Source organism: Cephus cinctus, unplaced genomic scaffold, assembly GCF_000341935.2.
Source record: "Cephus cinctus unplaced genomic scaffold, Ccin1 Ccin1_scaffold0160, whole genome shotgun sequence".
NCBI lineage: Eukaryota > Metazoa > Arthropoda > Insecta > Hymenoptera > Cephidae > Cephus > Cephus cinctus.
Window position 1 is genome coordinate 2485994 of NW_014332886.1, and position 9698 is coordinate 2495691.

General features: G+C 41.9%; 1 long non-coding RNA gene across 1 annotated transcript; it reads left to right on the top strand.

The window, feature by feature from the left end:
* The first annotated feature begins 1152 nt into the window (after positions 1-1152).
* On the top strand, positions 1153-9156 carry LOC112493795. Its single transcript, XR_003058567.1, has 6 exons — positions 1153-1578; positions 1656-1876; positions 2715-3014; positions 5658-5730; positions 6249-6469; positions 6561-9156. It is a non-coding gene; the product is annotated as an uncharacterized LOC112493795 (long non-coding RNA).
* The last annotated feature ends 542 nt before the right edge of the window (positions 9157-9698 follow it).

A 9698-nucleotide genomic window follows, 5' to 3' on the forward strand; every position in this document is an offset into this window, starting at 1 on the left:
TTAGGACTTTTTTTTGACACGTTATACGACAGTTACGAGTTTAGCGACAGAAGGAAACCGATCTGTAAATTATTTATTTTATTGTACGTATATTGGGATAATTTGAGAAAATTTGTACCTTAGTTGTCATGGAGATATTTTTTGTGCTATTAATTTTTCGTTTTTTTTTCTTTTAATATTTCTTGGTTATTTATTTTTCTTGATTTTATAAAGACGAACTTGATCGCGCTTGGGTGCACTTTGAATCCACCACTGTCCAGGGGTGAGATAGGATAGTGCCGCTACGAGTAAGGCGCTGCACCGCACAGCAAAGTGTTCTTATCTTCCAACAGAATGGGGATTACTGTGTTTCTATAGGGTACAACTTGTTAGTCGATAAGTTTTCTACGATAACAAGAGGTTACGGACGGGTACACTGATCCAATTCGAGATAATGATTCATTAGAAAATTCTTAGTCTTTCGACATAAAAACGACCTTCAGGTATTCACGTAACTGAAGAGGATTTTATAGATTTCCTTACATACAGAATATATACATAGACAGGTCTAGTATGTAATAAAAAAAAATTGCAACCTTATTCTTATTGTAATTAAAAAAAAATTGTGCATTTTCCATGGGGTACGTGTACGTTTACGTATATACGGAATGCAGTAAAAAATGGTTTATTCTAGATATAAATAATATATAATTAAACATATATTTCTCATATGTATATTCTAGGTTTATGATGTTTTTGTGAGGGTTTTGAATTCAAGAAGGTACACGCGGTATTATATCCAGTGAGGTGTGAACGGTAGGTGAACGAACCTGCACCAGTTGTAAGATAGTGAACAGGCCAGGCGTGGACCACCTATAGAGCCTGCGGCCTAAACAGTTCACATCGGCAAAGGCTCCATCTCGCACAGGAAAGCAGTGAATTTTTTTCCGAATCATCTCGATTAGCTAAAGCTGCTATCGTCACTACGAATACTGCATAAGGCGTCAATCAGCAGCCAGAGGGTTTATGTAGAATAAATGAACTAAGGTTAGCTAGCCACTGCTAGCTGGCGCTAGTTATCGTAAAGGATAAGGGTTACTCATAGATGGCAGCAGGGTTGGTACGTGAATACTCCGCAACGTACCAACCGTCGCTGACTAGCGGAGAACATATTGTCGCGGGAATATCGTGTGGCCCGAGGGCACTTGGCAATCGTGTTATACATGCGGAGACCGTGTTTAGCATGTGCATACTAGGTAGACGGGACGGCCGATAGCAGCTCCTGATTATCAAGACGCCAGGGCCGGTGTAATTAATAGTTTATGGGCTCCGCAGAGAATTATCATTCATAACCTCGTCGCGCGTGACGAGAATACACAGAGGAGCAGGGAGACGCTCAATGCTACGGTTTTAGGCGATATCAAAAGCATGGCGCTAAATCGTAGCGGCGAGTCCGGGAGTGGAATTTTATTATCATCGTCTGCGTCGACAATGCATATCCCGTCGTAGCCGAGCTGAACGTGAAACTTGGCGGACAGACGTTCCCCGCTACTTACCGCTGGTTCCGACAGCAATCCTTCGAACGAAGCCGCTCATCAGGTATTGACTAAATTGTTTTTCTTCGCAATCTGTTCGAGCGCACAATTCAAGCTCTATAAAATTTACTATGACAAAAGCCAACACCTCGTGCCTGCCTGCACTGAGGAGTGCAGCGGTGCCGTGCTGACTTCCAGCAATGTCCAAACAATATAGTGCCGAGCGGAACTGTGTGCAGAACAGTAAGCTCTAGTGAGAATTATCCCGGAACTGTTTGAAACTCGATGGAAAACAACACTGGAAGCTGGCACAACATGCCTGCCTGCACTGAAGCGTATGATGTCACCAGCATCGTCAATAGGTACTTTAACGATGTTACGTAGCAGAACTATTATTAAAACCTATCAGGAACTGTAAAACTTATCGAGAACTATTGAAAAGGCCTATAGATAAAACATTTAAAAAAAATCAAGGTGCTACGCGTGTGCAAAGTTGGCGCCGCAATTTCTTACCGTGGCGCTTGTTCTAGGTTCGCCTCGAGTCCTTTCAAAGCTCAGAAATGTATTTAACTATGGGCAAGCGTAGGCGTTCTTAAGAAAAATATTTCTGGTGTTATTAGTAGGTGTTGGGCAGCTAGTACCGCTATTTGAATAATGCATATAATGCCGCCGGACGAGAGCAGGATCTATTCAGACCTAAGACCTCCATGTTTGACTTCCTTGGCTATTGCGAGAATCATGGGTTCTCCGTATTAGCCGCTGTCATCAGAGAATTTAAATAGTAAAAACTTCCTACATACAATAATACTGAAACCATATTACATTTTGAATCTGTTAAACGTTTTCTCTATCTGTGGATCCAAGATTTACTTGCTTACACACCGTGTGGAAATACCTTAATTCTCTGAGGCCGTTGTCGCGTCCTATGGCACCTACAATTCTGATTGTCATTGTGAATGGCGCAGGTATGCCAGCCCAAACCATGTTTGTGAACGTCTGAATATATTGTAATGTACATTCCAAGGGATAATTATTATTCCCGCCAACATCAGTCTCGTATAAAACATTCGGCAGGTTTATCGTCAACCTACCGTATCACGAATCCGCATACTTCATACACCCACGTCGTTCTCTATTCAATACGATTCCTCGGGTTTCACAATCTTCCAAACTTCTCATTTTAGTTTTTCTCCTTTCCAGATACGAATACGTAAATAAACTCGCATCTCTCAGGAGCCAAGTGAATCAAGTCTATACGTAGACCTATAAGCAAGTAGGTATCCAACTATCCAGAAGAGTACTATCGTAACCCCTCCAGGCTTAAGGTAGACAACAGAGCAACGAAGCTGGAGAAAAGTGAAGGAAGATGACGGCGAAGAAGAAAAAAGGAAGAATTCACGAGGAAGAGAGTTCATCGTAGCAGGAAAGGAGATATCAAAGCTAACAGTTCATCTCAGCAACGGATTCACGTCCAATTCAGTATACAGATTAATACCCGAGGTGATTTCATCACACCGACCAATCCTGTAGCATCATTTTCATTCCTACCATCGTACCTTCGGTTTCCATTTGGACACCATAGATACCTTTGTGAAGCATCGATCCAGCTGTACAGCGTCCCTCCTTTATTTTCTCTCATTTAATTTCTTCCTCTATTGCTCCAGCATTTCTCATTCGAATTATGTCAATAAATAATCCACCGTCTATACGCTGTAATGGATATACATTCAAAGCGTCACGTCACTCAGCAGTAATATAGTCGTGTGTATCAGACCTTATGGTACATTGTCAAAACAATGACTGGTAAAATAACGAATCATTTTATAATCAATTAATAATTACCAGTCGCATTAAATTTCTGATTAAGAGAGGTTATCAGATAATACGAAGGTGTCTTTGAGGATTTATCAAATACGTATATGCATTTGTCTATGATTTATACTTGGCTTGTACATTAAAGCAGTGACAGCTGGTGATACCAACCGGTTGAAAATTTACTTAAAAATTAGGAGGAAGGGGGGTCACGATTTAATCGTAGATGCACCTTTACTTTAATCACGACCACTTTACCTGGCCGTTGATTTTATGACTATTTATGTAGATTAGGCGAGATCGAGTGAGCAGTACGCCGCTACTAACTAACTCCGGACACATATAGTAATGCTACGGTAACGCAGCACGTGGGCGGGGCGGATCGTACATGTGTTCATTAATGGCAATGTCTTATCGTCATTAAAATCGAGAACGTCTATACCTTACTGACTTTATGAGAATCATCCGTGCACCCTCATACATTTTCACTTCGATATCAATGTATTCGGTTTCTATGATGGGACATGCAACCGAGTAATGTCACTTTAATTCAATTACCTATGCATTGACTCTCACGATATTAATCTCATTTGCATTATAGTCATTTGCATGGCCAAGACGAACCGCCATGAATATCTGACTGGTTTTTGAAAAAAGTGTAACATACCTACATGGTAATAATCAGTGACGTGTACTAGTACTATTTTATGCGAAATAGTAATTTCAATTTCATACAAAATCTGTCCGAAGGTATCACAGCTTAGAAATGTGATTAAGCTAATATTCAATAATAATAATAATCTTGACATCTATCTACAGCAATAAGACGCAACGTGCAATGAAATTAAGAAATGATTAAGTGCCATATGATAATGTTACAAGGTAAAGTCTCTATATTTAAGAGTGTGTACGATGGTAGGAAATAATTTCCAAGTCAAGCGATACAAATTAATTGAGACAGTTCTAATCGAACTTGTCAATTAGCTATATGTCTAGTATCCGAGAAAGGAACAAGGAACCAAACAAGAAATCAGTGCGATAGCCAAAGATGAACCGTGCAATAATAAAGCATCGGTACAATTTTGTAGTTGAGCATGTAGTAATCCCATGTTAACGGCGAGCGGACAGGCCCACACATAGTCCTTGAAAAAAGTCAATGACGAGACGGTAGTCGCGTGGGTCGAGTTCAGGAGGATCCCTGGAAGCATTCGAGGTCACCACACGGAAAGATAGACGTCTCGAGAAACTCGAAAGCCAGCTTGACTGGCTGCTACCGGCAGATCTGATCCTGCCGAGAGGATAGCTTTGTTACCCGCTCTGCTGGTGATCTATGGAGTGGCTCTAGATCGTAGAGTGCGCGTGCGCCTATTACATATTATAATAGAATTTGCCGTGGAGGTTGGCCAAGGCAGGTACCTACGTATGTACATAACCGGTAAGAAGGTAGACAGTAGGTAGTTAGGTAGCCGGAGAGCCAGATGGGACAGGATTTAGCGAGAGAGTTGTTTTTGAATTATTATATATACCAAGGTACGATAAGAGGAATATTATCAAGTCAAGATGATTTTTTTTTAATTGCCCGAAAATATCGGAGAGAATTCAAAGCAGATGGTCGAAAGGTGTCTAGCGCTGGCTTATATGCGAATACGTTCTTTTTAATTATTTACTTCCTTATGGCACGTACTGGGTATATGGTTTAAACGGGATAGGTGAATGCGATGGTACGGGCTGTTATGCAGTTATGAATCGAATAATTTCTAGGTATAATAAGTGATAAATCATGTGAGAATGATCTCGGTATGCAACGCTGATAGGATACGGGATGCATTGGTAGACTCCAATCGTGGCAGATGCTGGATGGACTTCCATTAAAAGATATAATTTTTGCATTGGCATCACTGACCGAGGGAAGTTCAAGCGGTGGGTCAAATAGTGAGGTTAGGTTTGGTATCTGGTAGAATTCGAGATAGGATATGGGTGTTAACTGGGATCGAAAGAACGTTTAGCGTGTTAGTGATTAATTTAATTGACTCAATTAGAATTGGTTTGCGTGAGAGCTGATCCTACGGCTGGATGCATGCAAGCACAATTCTCCAACTTTCAATTTCGTTCGGCCACTTTGAGGTCGGTTTTAATTTGCCGCCAATGATACTAAACTCGAAAAGAAGGGTGGCTTAATGCTGTGGTGCCTTGTAAAACCATCGAGGATTCCATTAAACGTTCATTTCGCTGACCGCGATTAAAGCAGCCTCCACAGTGCGAACGAAAATTACATACCTGCTGTCGGCTTCTCGAGTTATTTTAAATGAAATCTACTTTACCCTGTTTCAGTTAACGATCGTGCACGCGACGTTCGAAATGGTTTTAACGTCTCCGTAGGACCGGCTGGACCAAACGCGTTGAGGTGAGTAAAAGAAAAAATATACATATATGGAACAGTATCGATGTGTTTTTAAATATTAAAAATTATTCAGAAATTTTTTAAACTCCATTGCATTCTGGGTCGGACGTCACTGCTTATAGAAAGTTCCGTCGTGACGAATACTGTGTACGATATTATCTTATACCATAAAGCATTTCAATTAATACAGGCATTCTTGATTTGCGTTTTGCAATTTGAAATTCATATTTCTGGAAATCTCGAACTCGAGATACATGATTCCGATGTATATAACAGTCTGTCCTATTAATTTTGACCTTGACCTTAGTACCAGCTGTTACGGGGTGTACGGTAGTATTCATTATTCATGGATGCCAGTGTCCGATACTCTTACGAATTTATAATCGCTGCAACGTGCGTCAGTCGACCAAATTTGTATTATGAGTGTACGCATAGAAACGACAGTGAAATTTGACTCTATCATCGAACCAATAGGCCAATACAACGACCTCATGTTTCATAGCTCATTCAAATTTCCGCAGGGAGTTTCGCTATCGTCCAATCACGGGCAACGTGCTGATATCCTCTTGATGACCATCAGTCGCTTCAATGCTTGGATAAAATCTTCAAACACGCCCGTTTTACGAGCCCACGTTGTACCTATAATTCATAGACGATATATCTAGTCGCAAAGCTGTCTAACCCTAGGAATGCGCCTAGTACCTTCAGCAATCTTGAATGTCAGCCATTTCCTTGAAATGAGGTGAGTGACCGAAGACAACTTTATTTTAGTAGCCAAGTGTTACGAATTAAAAAGCCATTGTATTTTTAACATCAACATTGTAATCTTACAGCATCACAAGCCGCAGCGAGGCATCCGAACAAAAGGATCGGATCCGAGACCTCGCAGATCTTCCCAATCACACGGTAGAGTGAGATCGCTAAAAATTAAGATGGCTCCTGCAGTAACGAGTTAACTGAATATCCAATGAGATACAGAGACGACAGAAGGATGCTGTATCAGTCAAATCGAATTAACAAGGATCTTTTGTTATTCTAATATCCGTAGCGGTAGCAACATGTCCCAAGGCAGTTGACATTTACGTAGCACGAATGTGTACGAAGCCAGAGGGTCAGTCACGCCCTCTCATAATAGAAGTACAGTATATAATACAGTAGGTACCTAGATACGTAGGTCGGTAAGTCAGATACTTATAGAACGTAGAGATCGAGAGACCAAGCCAGCGATACACCGAGGTCGATCAGCAACTTCAGTCTGGAAGAACGAGGACGCGTGGACTGAAGAAGCTCTCGAAGATGATGTTAATAATGGCGGCTGGCTTCCACTCGCCATTCCCCTTTCTCGACTCTCACCTTCTTCATCATCCTTCAACATTGCGCACCCTGTGTGGCCGCTGACAATCATCGAGTCTCCGTTAAGTACGCTCACGACATGATACGTAGCAGAGGTTAAGGAACTTTTAATACCGCGTCAATCAAGTCTCTCGCTAACTCGCAGTAGCGTGGGTCGACAGGCGGGCTTGTTTGAATTTGCAATTCCGCCAATAGCTCGCACTAGCCGTAGATAGTCTGACTGCAGTTGCTGGATGGCCAACTTTGTTCTTGAGTGTACCCAGTGTACCGTATCTACGCAGGTATATCGGTACTTGTAATGAGAGACGCCATGGAAGGGGTCGATGAAAAGATGGAGGTAGTGTAGGTAGATGTGACACGAGACGAAGATTCACGAAGGTCGAGAAATTATCGTTATCGCCATCGTGTCGCCGTTGTAAATGCATACGAAAATGCAACCAGGATAAAGGAGATTCGCGGGCTGATATAGAGAGGGAACTTGGGTAAAATTATTAGCCGTGTCTAGTTGGAGGTCGTAATGTTTTGTGAGGAGGCATGTAAGTAGGACCTATCAGCATAAATATGAAGACCTCCCATATGAGGTAGCACAAGCCCTCGGGCAACATGAGGTCGTCGGTAGGCTGCTACAGTTATGTCACGTCCCCACCTACTCTTACGATACATTTTTCTACTGGAATATATTAAATAGTTAATAGGGTACCCATATCTATGTACTTTGCGATACGAGATCCCATATCTATAGACTGTCTACCGCTTTGTATTAAACATACTAAGAAGGCTTAATTGTGTCCCGTGGGACCTTGATAGAGCTACCGTTCTTGATAATGCGTCGGACAGCATCCCGCAGGGCTAATCGTTATGACAGATGCGCGTGCAAACGGCTAGTATGGCTGTCATCGCAGAAATCACGCGATTTCATTAAAGAACCCAAGCCGTGGTATACATGTCCTTACGATAAATTAGCAATATACACACTGTACACGCGAGAGTAACCACGTCGTCAGGCAAATCGTATGAAAGGCAAGGAAAGGCGGTAACGTCCGGGCGACACGCAGCATCACGGGGATAGGTTTACACAGGCCTTCTAGCCTACGCAGAAGCATCGACTACGCAGTAGAGCTCCTGCCAATCCTATCCTATACGGGTATTTCAATATCGTATATTATTAATAACATATAAGAGCTATAGTATGTGAGCGGGTACCAGCATGTCTTCCTGCTACCAACCTATGCTCTCGTAGGCTTAACATCTGCATCACGATGTCATGATATCACGCTACGCGTACACGCGTACATACAGTCAAATGCGGACGAGCCTTACGTAGTATAGAAATTATGATATACTTACTGTACAGTCTTATTCACCGTTCGAGGGATCGATAAGACTACCTGCGTGCTTAGTATATCTTTTTACATATTAGCCTCTATACTTACATACTCAGTACATAGATAATTAGTGAATTGCTAAGTGATCTTAGGAGAGGAATTGTCGGTAGAAATTCAAAGGTTTATTTTTAGAAATTCATATCCCTCACTGTTCCTGTATGATCGATCTTAGATGTAGGTCTGGCGTGTGTCGCGAATGCGAAAATCATGTAGACACCAGCGCGAAACCACTTTAGGGACAAAGGAAGCGCCCGAGGTGCAGGGTCGGCAGGTATATGAATTTAAAATTGTCCTGTATGATCGTCCGAGCTGTAATCGCGTTGCCGTCGTCGAAGACTCTGCTGGTAGCATCTGGAGATAGTATGTGGCCGTGACAAATGTGATCTACGTTCGCGTAGCATACTCATCGAAAAATCTTAAGGGGTCTGCTGTAGGTAGCAAGGGATACGAACAGTTCACGTCATTGAACCAGAAGAATCTATGACAGGGATAATTAATAAAAAATTGAAGATACTCATGGAGTAATTACAATTAATTAATAGGTACTGGATAATCATACATATAGTCAATTTCACTTATGGTTATTAATCTTTATTTATCTTTATTTCATTTTCGCGTCAGTCTGAAATATGCATTGGATCTCACTGTATGCACCGTTCGGAAACAGTATATGTAGTAGTATAGCACGTGTAATTCGATGGGACAGGCAGTTACTCGTAGCCATCGCGAGCGGTAGGTCGCGCGTATTATAAACTATATAAATAATCCGCAGCATCTGGTCTCATCGCATCTGCGTACGTGTCGCACAAGAGACTAATAAATCGCACCTTTCCTGTTCTGACATAGGAACGGCCGTGTGAGTTGAGCGCGCGAGCGCGAGCCAGGTTAAAAATCTAGGTAAGCCCATTTGCCATAGGACCACGTAAATCACCGTCATTGTTTTATTACTTTATTACCACCCTGGAGATATATGGCAACAAGGCGTTAGGTTAAGTTAATTCAACTGGAGAGGATCGCTGCCTCCCAAGTAGTCACTGCGGAAACTGGGAATTTCCATGGGATTTCTATATGACTTCCTGTCGTGAGTATGTTCCTTGCCACTTCTAAGCGCACACTCGCCGCTTGTGTGCATGAGTAAAATTCAAAGACTGCTTAAGGAATTATTTTCTGCACAGGGATTGGACTTTACTATTAGCTGCCTCTCTGATGGGATTCGATGGAATGGACCGGAAC